The 15,886-nt window shown below is 35.5% G+C and overlaps 1 protein-coding gene, 1 long non-coding RNA gene and 1 gene segment (V, D, J or C); 1 reads left to right on the top strand and 2 right to left on the bottom strand.

Annotated features, from left to right (window-relative positions):
* Positions 1-3,646: 3,646 nt before the first annotated feature.
* On the bottom strand, positions 3,647-4,592 carry LOC311075670. Its single transcript, XR_014604558.1, has 2 exons — positions 4,051-4,592; positions 3,647-3,963 (listed from the first exon to the last, which is right to left on the bottom strand). It is a non-coding gene; the product is annotated as an uncharacterized lncRNA (long non-coding RNA).
* Positions 4,593-4,734: 142 nt separating this feature from the next.
* LOC311075644 (uncharacterized protein) overlaps positions 4,735-15,886 on the top strand; it is a 64,172-nt gene continuing 53,020 nt past the window's right edge. Inside the window, exon 1 of one of the 2 annotated variants that reach the window (XR_014604544.1) lies at positions 4,735-4,749. The gene's annotated coding sequence lies outside the window, so the exon portion shown is untranslated. Of the gene's footprint in view, positions 4,750-14,133; positions 14,153-15,886 lie in introns of those variants that run through there. The other variant, XR_014604545.1, reaches the window with a different exon arrangement.
* LOC311075658 (Ig kappa chain V region K29-213-like) lies at positions 10,953-11,654 on the bottom strand. The segment is given in 2 exons: positions 11,535-11,654; positions 10,953-11,429 (listed from the first exon to the last, which is right to left on the bottom strand).

A 15,886-nucleotide genomic window follows, 5' to 3' on the forward strand; every position in this document is an offset into this window, starting at 1 on the left:
TACGGACGAGAAGCGCAGCGCCGCTTCTACAACTTGAGGTATCGAACACTGGACGCGCACTTTCTCAGTTTATGGCCAGCAATATTGTTATGTTTAAGGACATTACGAAATTAAGATAATGTCTGTACTGTGTTATGATTGCAATTCAATTTACAATTACAATTAAATACAATCGTTGCTGAGTCTGCAGTCTGAACACTTTACCTCAGGATGTACATTAACTGAATTAATTGAGAATCTCACATGAAAATCCGATCATTTTCATCCACGCAGCTGATTTCTGTAAATGAATATGAAACTAAATGTATCTTGCAGCACAGGGTGAAGTCTGTATGAAGTCTGGGTGAAGTCTGTATATAGGCTACATTAACAACACTTTGAGTGACACTTTGAGTGAGACAAATATAATGTAGTAAATTTAATATAAAACTATGTAAATGGTGCTCTGTTGGCGCGACAGGATTCTGAACAGCGTCTTGAGCTATAGCTGGTGCTGCGGACAGACGCCGCCGGTGTAGAAAATATAGAAAATATATAGAAAATAATGTGTTCGAATTTTAAAGACGTGCCGCTGCACTTCTCGTCTGGTGTGCGACGCCCTTAAGTCGAAGTCGCATGTGGAGAAATGTTGAATGTGGAGAAATGTTGTCAACTAAGGTGCTAAAACCATCAAAGCTGCAGAGACATTTGAACAAAACTGGGCTTTGTTGGGAAGCCAACATAATATTGGTTTAAACAGTCATGTTCATATCGCTAACCGTATTTGATAAATTACACTTACAGTAGGCTATGTAAATTGGGGTGAATGAACTTTGTTGAACATTTCGTATCTATACCATGAATGTTATTTCTTTATACCAGGGACGTGCGGTCAGGGTAGGCAGGGTAGGCAGTGCCTCACCAAAGGAAATGTTGACATTACATTTATTAATTCCAAGAACTTTATTAATTCACCACATTATTAATTGCATTTATTTTATTCCAAATATTAATTTTTGTAACAAAAATTTTCAGGAATACACATATAATATACTCATTTTGCCATTGTTTGCTCCTAAAACCATTGTTTCATGCAGGAAATTCAAGGCCATGGCCATTGAGGCAGAGGTTAGCAGTGCTTCTTTGGTCCATAGAACGTAGTTTACGTAGGTTTGCGCATGCGCAGTCAGTTCTCATGTTGTCTTGAATTATCAACATTGAGGCAGAGACCGAGCTTGCTTCATGTCACGTGATCCACTCGCTCTCACTCAATCCGCACTTCCCGATCTAGCGGCGCCTAGCGTTGGCTGTCAACAGGCCCGGGGTGGGTAATCGGGAGAATTCCCGGTGGGCCGCTTCACTTTTGGGCCGGTCGAGGATTTTTGTTTTTTCACATTTGTCACGTTAGTTACATTAGGCTACACACGTTCCGCATTCTGACACCGCAGCGCGCAGCCTCTGCATAGGTTGTACCATGTGAGGGAGTTCTCCCCTCCCCTCCTATAGAGTTGGTTGGGTCCATAGCCCGTCTTTTCCAAAACGTTTTCTCAGGTAGGCTACCGCGGCACCGCCGGCGCCTACCGATAGCTGGGCCGGTCCGGTAGCTATGCGTCAGGGAGGATGGATGGGAGGAAGAGGCCAGGAGGTATGGAAGCTTGTTTCCGCCACAGAATAAAACATTTTAAAAGATAATTGCGAGTTTACATCTCGCAATTCTGTCATTATTTCTCAGAATTGCGTGAAATAAAGTCGCAGTTGCGTGTTATAAAGTCAGAATTGCGAGATATAAAGTCAGAATTGCGTGAAATAAAGTCGCAATTGCATGTTATAAAGTCAGAATTTCAAGATATAAAGTCAGAATTGTGTGAAATAAAGTCGCAATTGCTTCTTATAAAGTCTAAGTGAATTATTATTTAACCTTTACATTATTTTTTGAACCATGGCATTAATACAAACTACACAATAGTGACTAGGCTGCTTGTCGGTTCGCTGACACCGCGTCGCCTCCCTCTCTTACTGTGTCCCGCACAAAACATTTGTTTGTTGTATAATATATCTATCATTAGATGTGTCCATTAATTTGATTATTAGATTTGATTGTGCATTAGCCTCACATATGACTTTGCTGTATGCAGGCAGCGATGTGATGATGCCTGATATGAACTTGGGTTGCTTCATTAACTGAATGAATATGAACATATGCCACATTGATAGGTCACAGCCTACCCATGACAAGATTTCACCGCACGTTACTGCTTTATACGCCAAAAATAGTTTTAGCGTGCATATGATACGCACTGTATGGCGTGTAATACGCACGCACTCCCCACCCCTAATCCTAACCAAGGGTTTTCAGTCCATAGCATATAAACGCAAAAAACATTTTTGGCGTTTAAATGGCACGAGAAATAACATTCGTGGTATTGAGATCGTGTTGCAGTGAATAGAGAAAATCCCCTCTTGTGAGTCTGACCTGTTGTTACAGGTAGCCTATGTTAGCCTGTTATTGTTACAGAAATGGCTACTGAGTAAACCTGCAAAGTCTTTTTGATACAAGGACAGTTTTCATCTATATAGCGGACCTGACCTACTCTGCTACAGTGGCATAACAGATTAACAGCAGAGTATATTATTGTACTTTTAGAATTTTCTGTTATTCTGTGTTCATAATATCATATGTGGAAAGGTGGTCCTCGGAATGTTTTTAAACACTCATTGGTGGGCCATGAGTTGCAAAAGGTTGAGAACCCCTGACTTAGATGACAACAATTACTAGGGTGGGATCTAACCCCGCCCTGCCACATTTGGTTGTAATATTTTTAATGAACTGTTAAAACTATCCTCACCGCAAACAGCCGTAACATAGCTAACTGTTTTAGCATGTGGGTTTGAAGTTAGCAACAACTAACTTAAACTAACGACTAACATAAACACTGATCTCAGTAAAACTGCAGTATTTTATCTTGTAAAAATAACAGTGAAGTTTCCACACAATGAAGCGCTTTATTTCAGTGTTGAGCAATAACATCTTTATGAATGTTTTAAGTGTGTTTGACTCGAGACTGAAGTGTTGTTGTGAGAGATCTGTCTTCTGCTCATGTGAGACTCAGACGCATCGCTGGATTCATAATTAATGCGTCCAGAAAACAGTGAATGGTCACAGACAGACTGATTGTGGGACGGTGGAGCGTCTGATCATGTTAAATACGGTTTCTCTCTTTCACTGCTCTTTTTGCTCTGAATCAGTTCATCTGTGACTCTTGTACATGATGATCTAAACATCTTATGGAAGATGGTTAATAATCTATTCAAGCAACAACATCTTTATGATTCACTTTACAGTATGAGTGTATGATTAGGAAGAAAAAATAATCATGCTTCATAAAAATACATGAACAACCATATGAGAATAGATAAACCAACAATTATCTGAAAAAATATGATCAAAATCATTTCTTATTATCTTCAGTAATATTAATGAAGTGCTGAAAAATTTATATTAAGTTGATATTTGTGTTTCTGTTGTGTGTGTGTGTGTGTGTGAGTGTGTGAGCAGCTGCAGTTTCAGTTCAGTCACTGTGACTCTGACTGACGGAGGTTTTTGTACGACTCTTTATCACTGTGTGAATGTATGATCACCCTCACAATAACCATAATAAGAATGTTCTCTGCAATAGAAACTCTGACAGTAATAATGTCCAGCATCTTCAGTCTGGACTCCACTGATGGTCAGAGTGAAATCTCTTTTAGATCCACTGCCACTGAATCTAGATGGAGTTCCTGACTCGAGTTTTTTTGTTGCATAAATCAGGAGTTCAGGAGCTTCTCCAGGTTTCTGTAAGTACCAGCTCATTAAGTACTCTTCACTCCCAGCACTGAATGTCGTCACATCTCTGCTGGTTCTACATTTGATATTCACAGTTCCTCCTGGTTGTTCTGCTGTTATTGAGGGACTCTGAGTGACGGTGATCTGTCCTCTACACTCTGAAACACAACAAGAAGAAAATACACTCAAAACTTTGACAATATACTTGAAGAAATGAATTAATATCAAACTTGTGCTCCACAAACCTTGAGCAAACGCTGTGAGAGTCCAGATGAAGATGATGATGAAGGTCATGTTGATGAAGATTGTTGTGTGTGTCAGTGATGAAGTGTTAAACTCACAGCACTATAAACACTCTCACACACTGAAGATCTGATCAATATGCAAACACACTCCACATCATTTCCCTGAAGACAGAAGAAACACTGTTTTGTCTTTTAGTGTCTTTGCTAATAAACTTCTGTGGATCATTTTCAGAAACAGAAACTCATGATTTACTTCATGTTATTTTGGGTCGATCTTCTCACTCTAAACACTGTTTTAATGATCAGTTTCATTCAGACTTTGATGCTGAGAGAATTTAATACCTGAGCTGCAGATTTATATCATCCATGATACTGTATAACAGGTCAAAGGTCATCCAATAGAGAATGACCATCTAAATCTGGCTGAAGATTTCATTATAAAGCAGGTCAATAGAATTAGCAGTTTATATCACATGTGTTTGTAAATGTGATGAATGTATTTCGGGACTGATTATGAAACAAAGGATTTCAGCCTTCATTCAATATCAAGTATTTATTTTTAAGATTAATTCTTTGGACTATTTTTTAGATGAAGATTTTGTGGCTCTTTTTTGATCAATCATGTTTGATGTTGAGAAGATCTGCAGTTGAGTCTCACATCAGTGTGTGTGTGTGTGTGTTCATTTGAGTGTGACGGAGGTTTTTGTACGACTCTTTCACTAGAATGAAACACTGTGGTGGACTTTCGGCGGAGGAACTAAACTGACGATCAGTAAGTCTCTTCAATTCTCTAAAACATTTTTTTATTTATTTATTTGTTTTGTTTTAAGGTTATTTTAGCAAGCATTTGGCAACAAGATAAAAAAAAAAGTAAAAAAAAAAAAAAAATGAATTGCAGTATTTCATGGCGAATTTGATTGTTTCACAATTTCTTTAAATTTGTCTGTTATTTTACAAAAAAAAAAACTGATATTCCCTGAGATTTCATCACGTTTATCTTTTTTTTTTTTGCAAAGCATATTTCATATTGTTTTAAAATTGTCTTTTTACACGAGTAATTTCATATATTATAATTGCTAACATTCTTTGTTTTTTAATATGTTGATTGCAATATTATATTGAATGTAGTTTGTTATATTGTTATATTTTCTGTCATATTCAGTTTTTTTTAAAGTACATAATTGTGTCCATAATTCTTGATAAATGTAACTGCTAATACTTTTTGCAAAAGTTTGATTATACGGATAAAATAATTATATTTTTTTATTTGAAAAATTCATCATTTGAAATGAAATTTGCTGATAATTATGATTGTGAGAGTCTTAAGAATTTAAGAGAGTCTTTAATAATTATTTTTTTTAGGTGTCGTCATCAGACAAATAGAACGATTTGAAAAATTCATTAGTTGAACTGAAATTTGCTGATAATTATGATTTTTCAAAATACAATTAATGATTAGAAATGATTATTCAGAAAATATTTTTACTTTTTATATTATTATTATTATATTAATTTTATATTTCAAATTACTGTGAGATTCGCTGTATATCATGTCTGCTTTACAGATCTGATTTATATTTAGAATTACATGATACATTTTTTAGTACTAGTGAATATTGATTTAACTGAGAATATTTTTTAACTGAATTCAGGATATTTGTGGTTTATGAATGAAAGCAGTTTTTTGGAATTTCTGTAAAGATAAAATGATTGTGATTTCTACTATATGACCATGTCTGACATCTAACCGTGTGTGTGTGTGTGTGTGTTCAGCGGGTCCCTCCGTGTCTCCCTCCGTGTCTCTGCTGTCTCCCTCTTCTCTGCTGATCTCTGGAGACCCCCCCGCTCTGCTCTGCCTGCTCAGCTCTTACTCTCCACAGGGGGCGACGGTGAGCTGGACGCTGGACGGGTCAGAGGTCACCGAGGGGGTTCAGACCAGCGCAGAGAGCGAGCGGGACGGTCTCTACAGTCGCAGCAGCGTCCTGAGCCTCAGCAAAGCACGCTGGGAAGCCGCAGAGCGCTTCGTCTGCAGAGGAACACATGCCGGAGCTGCTCACGAGGCCTCGTTCCTCAAGAGCTCCGAGTGCTGATGTTTCTCCAGTGAAGACCAGCGTATCTGAGCGTCACGTGATTTACAGCTCAATACTGAAGCAGTCTGTCAATGTGCTGCCATTGCTGTTCATTCAATAAAGCTTCATCTGAACGCAAGCGCACATTTGTGTTGGACTGCATCATTGATCAGTGTGTCGTTCCTTCAAAGTCCTGCACTAAAGTTTCAGCGGCTTTTGATTGATTGTAATTAGGGGTGGAACAATAATTACAGTGGATAGTGACAATATGTATCGTTCACCCAAAATGAAAATTACTGTTAAAAAAGTTTACAGGGTTTTCGTGTCACTACTACATTAAACTACTGTATATAATGTTGAATATAATGTATAATAATGCAATGGGGGAATATTTGTGGGTCCTGATAATGCCAAATGTCTGATGTTACCAGTAAAAAGTGTCCTACATTATTTTAGATATATCTAGTCAGAGACATCAAGCATATTCGTCTGAAATAATTCAGTATTTTCATCTTCAGAATCATGAATATTGTTATTCTGGTGTCTCTATTGTCCTGCATTGGGTTATCAGCACCAAGTCCAAGCCTATTCATTTACACACACAATGTTAAACCAAATTCACCATTTTGATGGAGTATGGCAATAATATGGTATTGTGAGTTCAGGATCGTGACATAAGGGTCTCGTTACACCCCTAATTGTAATAGTTGAGAACAGCTGCATTCAGCAGTAAATGTGAAATGAAGCTCTTGGGGTTTGAACATGGTCACTGGAGACGAGCTGCTCTATTCTGAGACCATCACAATCACTAAACCTGACAATGCAAATGAGATTTACAACTGAAACGCTCTGAACTGGAACAGTTTCTCCTGTGCTTATGGATTCATTAGTCAGTTTGTTCATAAGATTTCATCTTTATGAGTTACATGTTGGCTCATCACAACTCACACTATATTCACACACAAACAAACTTTAATCTTTAATATAAAAAATGAACTATAAATAAATTTCCACTATACATGGATGTGTTAAATTGCACTCAAAAAACATCAAATGTTGATATTGATCCAGTGTTTGAAAAAGCTGTTATATATAGCACTGTTAAATTACACAATACATATAAAATAAATCGGAAATTATTATTATTTGATAGTGGACTGCACCTGTTTGCTAATCTGGTCTTTAATTTTAAAATTCTATGTAAAGATATTAATTAAAATTATATAAATGTTCATCTGCTCTGATATTGAGAGTTGTGTTTTGTGATGCTGTTAATATATGAAGGATGAACATAAAATAATCGATAGACTTATTAAACTGATCAAGCAGAACATCTTTATGATGTGATTCAGTTTAGAAAGAAGAATGAGGATAAATCATAAATGCAGAAAAACAAAAATATGGTGAAAGACTGAAAAATATCCACTAAGTGAAGATCAAACGCGACTGAATTTCCTCACAAATGACTGAAAATAACAGGAGAAAAATGACTTATGAAAAATCATGATCAAAGCTGTCATCAGGGACGGACTGACAATCTGTGCGTTCTGGAAAAGTCCAGAACGGCCGTCCAACCGAGGGCCGTCGGCACAAAAAAAAAAAAAAAAAAAAGTCTAATAAAGCAATATGAACAGCCAACAGCAGGGGCACTAATACGATCACTTATATGATACGTGTAAAAAACAACAACTGAGGAAGAAGAGTCGGCCTATAGCCACTGACAGAAAGTTAGTTTTATAAGGCTGCACTTTTAAATGTGCTTATATTATATTTGAATAGCAGTGGTCTCCAACGTGGTGCCTGTGAGCTGCCCGCTAAACACATTCTATAAATAGCCCCAACTTGCCGTCGCGGTTCCAGACTTTGAATAAATGGTATAATTTTTGCGACCTTTTCAACTAAACATTTCAATTTGAACTTTTGCCTCTACAAAATTACCCAACTCTCTTTGATTATACGCTGTCATTTGCGTTGCGTATGAGAAACATCAAATGGCAAACGCTCAAAAAGCGGAACAAAACTTGTTTGATCTGAGCAGCGCATTATCAGCTCGGCCCAATAAACAGCGATCGCGGCCAAAGCACGTTACGCTGATCTCGATCACGCGAACATTATTACACAGAGCTGCGCGCGATCCACTGAGAAGCAGTTCAATTCAGCGCAGAATTCTCTATCTCTATATAAACCCACAAATGACTATGTGATTTAAGCTTGTAAAAAGCCAGATGAAACAGCGCTGATATTCTCAACATATTGACGCAAAAAAAATAAATGGGACATTCTACCAGAAACGTACATTATCTGTCCTTGAATTGTTACAGTGAATAAAAAAGTATTTCATCCAAAAATTTCTAAAACTGGCTCATAGTTGATTTCTGTGAGTTGTTCTGTAAAGGAATATGACATTCATTAGGTTCTCAGATATTTTTTTCTTTATTAAAAACACTTTTGAAAATTACAAATCCTGTCAATGTCCTTGTCCCCAGCCAAATTGGAGCTACAGCTTTCATAGTTTTGTTATGCTACAAACTGTTATTTATAAAAAAAACCTCATCAATAACAAGTTTAAGCTGTTATCATTCACATCAACTGATCAAAAACATGAAATTATATATACATTCTACAAATAAATTCTATTTTACAACTGTCCCCATGTTTTGGTCAGTCCTGTCACGTTTACATAAAACTCAACATAAAATGTGTGAAATACGCCTTTAAGGGTATCACTCAGAGGAAGTGACATCATTTGACCCAGGTGAAGCTTACATTGATTAAGGCTGAATTCTGTCATTGAATTGTATGATTTTAAGCTTGTTTTTGTATATTTTTTTTAGGAAGACGAGCTAAAGGGTCAGGCCCTGTCACAGTAAAACATTCCAGAAAATAATGAAAATGTTTTAAATCCAAAACATGTCTAATAAGGTTATTGAAATTCCTTGCTTGCATGTTAACAGTTTTTATGCTAGCATGCTAGCAGGCTGAGTAATGGCAGTTTAAAATGGCCAACCGTCAGGCCCTGTCACATCAGGCCCTGTCACATTCCCGTGTGACACGGCCTTACAAATTAATGTTATTGTTCTTTTTTATTACATTTATTGCATATTTTATGTATTTAACGCATGCAATAGTAAAATGAAGTCCAAGGTGCTTGATTTTTATACAACTGTGGCCATGGAAGTGATTTAAACACCTGAATTCAATTATTTGGAGGGCTGTCCCAATACTTTTGGCAATATTATGTATGTCCTTGGCTGAATTTAACCATAGTCTAATATTACATTAACATTAAAATTATAATAATAATTTAAAAAAGAAATGCCAATCAAAACTTAAATAAAGAACACAAAACATAACTTTTTCTGCATCATCAAAATCCATAAAGTCAGTCCTGTCACAGTAGCCTACCGTCAGTCCTGTCACGCCATGGTCAGTCCTGTCACACAGGAAATATGACAAAAGTGTACTATTTGAGGAAATATTAATTAATTAATCTCTTTAACTGTGTAGATGAAGGTGGGGGTATATATCCACTACTATGTTTTTATAAAAATCTCCTATGTAAAGTTAGTTATTTTACAACTATATGAGTGCCTGGTGGGTATTCTGTGATTTTGTGTACTACAGTTGACCGAAAAGTTACTTATATTTCTTAAATGAATTATAAAACCATGTTAGATACAATCAGGGACATGTGATAAATAAGAAAATGCTATTTGTATCAAAGAAATTCATTAGGAAACCATTCTGACATACACAAATTTGTCTGTGACAGGGCCTGACATTTTAGGGGTGAAATGCGTATAAAAATGTATTTTATTTAATCATAAAAACATGCTGAGATGGCATGATATGTGTTTCTCATAGTTTAACATGTCCTCCATATGTCTCAACGTTCAGATTTAAGAAAAATATATTTTTTCCCCCAAGATTTTTTTTTCTGGAAATGTACGTTTCTGGTAGAATGTCCCAAATAATAAAACAGGCGAAACATTGTTCCAAGAACAAACCAGCTATAAGACATTTCACACCAAAACTTATGAATTAACTTTAGTAAAACAAATTTTTTGGGCAGAAATGTGCCTGTATTCATATTAAAAATGTAAAATGTAGCCTAATGCAGTAATGTTTTGTTTAGTTATGGCAGTTTATTTATTTATATATATATTTTTTTTCATTTATAGTTATACTAAATGTTTGGGCTACTGTTTTTGATAACACATAGAATAGGTTTATAGAAAATCAACAAAAAAAATCAATAAATATTTTCATAATTTTTCAGGAATTGTTTTTTTTATAAACGCTTGTAAGTCTGAACCAGAATATCAAGATATTTTATTATTTCCCATATGATGGTGAAAAGTAAAAAAGCTTCACCATGTTATGTATAATAAATATTGGAGTATAAGAAATAAAAATAACTTCTAGATTATTTTATCCCTTGAGGTAGCCCTTGCACACAAAAAGGTTGGACCCTAGTATATAGTAGCCTAACTATATGTTTTATAATTACAAGTTTGTGTAATTTGGGGTTACTGTAGCCAGTGACATTTCATTATTTGTATTTTATGGAATTGTAAATTTTTTTGTTTTTATTTGAAGGCTGAGGCTTCATTAATAAACTCAACCCCAATTATCATCGTTTGTTTTGAGATGTTACTTGCTGTGAATACCTTGTCTGTATTGTGGCATATAGTATCAGGACATCCTGGCTAGTGTCTGTCGCTAGGGGCGAATGGCCGGATGATGGGCCTATTTGGGAGAAAGTCCAGGGCTGTTTTTTAGCCCCAGTCCGTCCCTGGCTGTCATAGACTGACCAAGCTCAAACTTTAATATTATTATAATATATTAATATAATAATATTATTGCTTATTATAAGATCATATTGCTTTTCTTAGTGTGTGTGAAAGTGTTTGAGCAGCTGCAGTTTCAGTTCAGTCACTGTGACTCTGACTGACGGAGGTTTTTGTACGACTCTTTATCACTGTGTGAACACATCTTTACTGTTGATCCAGTGATAACTCTGACAGTAATAATGTCCAGCATCTTCAGTCTGGACTCCACTGATGGTCAGAGTGAAATCACTGTTAGATCCACTGCCACTGAATCTAGATGGAGTTCCTGACTGGAGGCGGTTTGCATAAACCAGGAGTTTAGGAGCTTCTCCAGGTTTCTGTAAGTACCAGGATAGAGGCTGATTACCCCAACTCTGATAGACTTCAGGACTGGTTTTACAGGATATAGTAAATGTGTCTCTTAGTTGAACAGATTTCACTGCAGGCGTCTGAGTGACTGTCGGTTCACCGACTGATTCTACATCAAGAAGAATTAATAAACATTCAGAATTACATATTTGGATAATATTTCAAGCACTGTTAATCAGTTAAAATAGTGCAGATTAACTTCATATTTCCTCACCTGTGAAACAGCTGGAGAACATCCAGATGAAGATGAAGATGATGAAGCTCATGGTTGCTGATGGTTTAGATTCTCAGTGTTCAAACTCAGAGTTATAAATCCTCCTGAAGCACACACACACACTCACACTCACACACACACACACACACACACACACACACGCGCAATGTGCTGTGATGCAAATCATCTCTATGTAAATCTGTGTGAGGGTTCCAACACATGATGCTCATAAATCATAACAGTGTTTAGGAGATTCTTCCATGTTCTGAGTCATAAACATTTATTCATGTGTCTAAAGCTTCAGGCTTTCTGATGATTCAAATGACAGAGTTGCTACACTAGTATGTCACTGTGACCTTCATCAGAGGTCAAAGGTCATTCCAGAGGTCATAGGTCATCAGAATCTATTAAAATTGCTTTAATCATTAACAATGCATTGAGATGAGTGATAGAGTCAGTAGTTGTGATAGAACAGTTATGATGAGTAATATCTTCATTATTATCTTGATAAACTTCGAGGGAAAGATAAAGTTACTTGAAAAAGCTCAGAAACATATATATGGTGGCAGTTTTCAGTCACAAGTCAGTTTTGTGTGTGTGTGTGTGTGTGTGTGTGTGTGTGAAGGGGGTGTATTGGAATCCACTGCTGCTTCAATGTATATGTAATGAGTGATTATAATCAAGGTATTACAGTTTTTCTCGATTGCTTAAACACATTTCATGAAACTATGCCTTGTATTCTCAAAAATGTAAACATAAATCCATAACGTCTCACCCAATTCCTCAAACATCCTATTTTCAGGTCAAAATGAAGCTCTACACTCAAAACCATTCACTCTTGCTGAAAAACCAAACTTTGCCCTCAGACAGGACACACAAGCCCTCAAAATCACACACACTACAATATAGTCTAACACACTGGTGCAATACATTCAAAACAACATTTCCAAAACTGGTAAGTTATGTTGCTTGTGCCCCATTGACTAAGACATGGGCAACTAGAGTGGCTTGAATTTCATCTGAGACTGCTTGTCTTCTTGCCCTTGCCCTTCCTCCTCCTCCTCCTCCTCCTCCTTATCCCTCCTCGATCTCTTCCTTCATGTCTTTCTGGATCCATTGTTCCAAAACTCAATCAACTGATTTGGGCCCTTTTATATATTTACTGATGGATCTGATTGATGTGTGTTAAATTTTGACTCCTAGTGTTTCCACCTGAGTAATTGTGTGCTAACTGAGCTGAAGCTGTGCTGACTTGAGTGAACAATATTGAATGCTAGTGCTTTATACATGACAACATGGTCTAGGCAATGAGAAATGAAGGGATTTGTGTGTAGAGTTTTGCAGTGACAGTTCAACAAATTTGACTCATGTGTCAAAACAGGGAATAGTGTTTATAGTTTAGTGAAATGGGTGTGCTTTTTGATAAATGGCATTATGGTTTTGAAATTTTAGTTCAAAAGCCTGGTTATAGTGTTTAAGCAATCGAGAAAAACTGTAATAAAAGGCGGCAACTAGGGCAAACTGAAATCACTCAGATCTCAAATGTGTCACTGATCTATAAGAGCACAAAATCTCTTTCTGAACTCTATAATTATTAAGAGTGTCAGATTAATTTCAGATGCAAGTGTGACGATGTTATTTCAGATCCTCCTTTGAGCAGCTGCAGTTTCAGTTCAGTCACTGTGACTCTGACTGACGGAGGTTTTTGTATGACTCTTTATCACTGTGTGAATGTAACATCACTCACACAATGATTATTATTATCAGAATTTCCTCTGCAATGTAAACTCTGACAGTAATAATGTCCAGCATCTTCAGTCTGGACTCCACTGATGGTCAGAGTGAAATCACTGTTAGATCCACTGCCACTGAATCTAGATGGAGTTCCTGACTCGAGACGATTGGCCCAATAAATCAGGAGTTTAGGAGCTTCTCCAGGTTTCTGTAAGTACCAGGATAAACCTTCATCCCCATCACTCCATCTATGCACATCTCTGCTGGTTTTACATTTGATATTCACAGTTCCTCCTGGTTGTTCTGCTGTTATTGAGGGACTCTGAGTGACGGTGATCTGTCCTCTACACTCTGAAACACAACAAGAAGAAAATACACTCAAAACTTTGACAATATACTTGAAGAAATGAATTAATATCAAACTTGTGCTCCACAAACCTTGAGCAAACGCTGTGAGAGTCCAGATGAAGATGATGATGAAGGTCATGTTGATGAAGATTGTTGTGTGTGTCAGTGATGAAGTGTTAAACTCACAGCACTATAAACACTCTCACACACTGAAGATCTGATCAATATGCAAACACACTCCACATCATTTCCCTGAAGACAGAAGAAACACTGTTTTGTCTTTTAGTGTCTTTGCTAATAAACTTCTGTGTATCATTTTCAGAAACAGAAACTCATGATTTACTTCATGTTATTTTGGGTCGATCTTCTCGCTCTAAACACTGTTTTAATGATCAGTTTCATTCAGACTTTGATGCTGAGAGAATTTAATACCTGAGCTGCAGATTTATATCATCCATGATACTGTATAACAGGTCAAAGGTCATCCAATAGAGAATGACCATCTAAATCTGGCTGAAGATTTCATTATAAAGCAGGTCAATAGAATTAGCAGAGTTTAAATCACATGTGTTTGTAAATGTGATGAATGTATTTCGGGACTGATTATGAAACAGGATTTCAGCCTTCATTCAATATCAAGTATTTATTTTTAAGATTAATTCTTTGGACTATTTTTTAGATGAAGATTTTGTGGCTCTTTTTTGATCAATCATGTTTGATGTTGAGAAGATCTGAGTCTCACATCAGTGTGTGTGTGTGTGTGTGTGTGTGTGTGTGTGTCTCTTTCTCTGCTGGAGTGTGTGTTCATTTGAGTGTGATGGAGGTTTTTGTACGACTCTTTCACTAGAATGAAACACTGTGGTGCACTTTCGGTGGAGGAACTAAACTGACGATCAGTAAGTCTCTTCAATTCCTAATAATGATTTATTTTATTGTATTTGTTTTGTTTTTAGGTTATTTTAGCAAGCATTTGGCAGCAAGAGTTTAAATAAAATAAAAAAATAACTGCAATATTTCATTGCGAATTTGATTGTTTCACAATTTCTTTAAATTTGTCTGTTATTTTTACAAAAAACACTTACAGTGAGGAAAATAAGTATTTGAACACCCTGCTATTTTGCAAGTTCTCCCACTTGGAAATCATGGAGGGGTCTGAAATTGTCATCGTAGGTGCATGTCCACTGTGAGAGACAGTATTTCAAATACTTATTTTCCTTACTGTATATTCCCTGAGATTTCATCACGTTTATCTTTTTATTTTAAAGAATATTTCATATTGTTTTAAAATTGCCTTAAAATTACACGAGTAATTTCATATATTATAATTGCTAACATTCTTTGTTTTTTAATATGTTGATTGCAATTTTATTGTAATATTATATTGAATGTAGTTTGTAATATTGTTATTTTTTCTGTCATATTAAGTTTTTTTTAGAGTACATAATTGTGTCCATAATTCTTGATAAATGTAACTGTTAATACTTTTTGCAAAAGTTTGATTGCACGGATAAAATAATTATATTTTTTAATTTGAAAAATTCATCATTTGAAATGAAAATTCTTCAATTCTCTAAAAATTATTTATTTTGTTTTGTTTTAGGTCATTTTAGCAAGCATTTGACAACAAGATTAAAAATATAAAAAAAGAGTTAAAAAAATTAACTGCAATATTTCATGGCGAATTTGATTGTTTCACAATTTCTTTAAATTTGTCTGTTATTTTACAAAAAAAACCCCACTTATACTCCATGAGATTTCAACACTTTTATCTTTTTTTTTATTTCAAAGCATATTTCATATTATATGAAAAGTTTCCCTTTCAAAAGTTCGAGTATACGGATAAAATTATTAAATTTTTTAATTTGAAAAATTCATCATTTGAAATGAAATTTGCCGATAGTTATGATTGTGAGAGTCTTACAATTAATAATAAATAATTATTTTTTTTAGGCGTCGTCATCAGACAAATAGAACGATTTGAAAAATTCATTAGTTGAACTGAAATTTGCTGATAATTATGATTTTTCAAAATACAATTAATGATTAGAAATGATTATTCTGAAAAATGATTATTCTGAAAATATCAAATTACTGTGAGATTCGCTGTATATCATGTCTGCTTTACAGATCTGATTTATATTTAGAATTGCATGATACATTTTTTTGTAATAATGAATATTGATTTAACTGAGAATATTTTTAAACTGAATTCAGGATATTTGTGGTTTATGAATGAAAGCAGTTTTGTGGAATTTCTGTAAAGATAAGAT

The sequence above is a fragment of the Abramis brama genome, assembly GCF_963993115.1.
Source record: "Abramis brama genome assembly, chromosome: 24".
Taxonomy (NCBI): Eukaryota; Metazoa; Chordata; class Actinopteri; order Cypriniformes; family Leuciscidae; genus Abramis; species Abramis brama.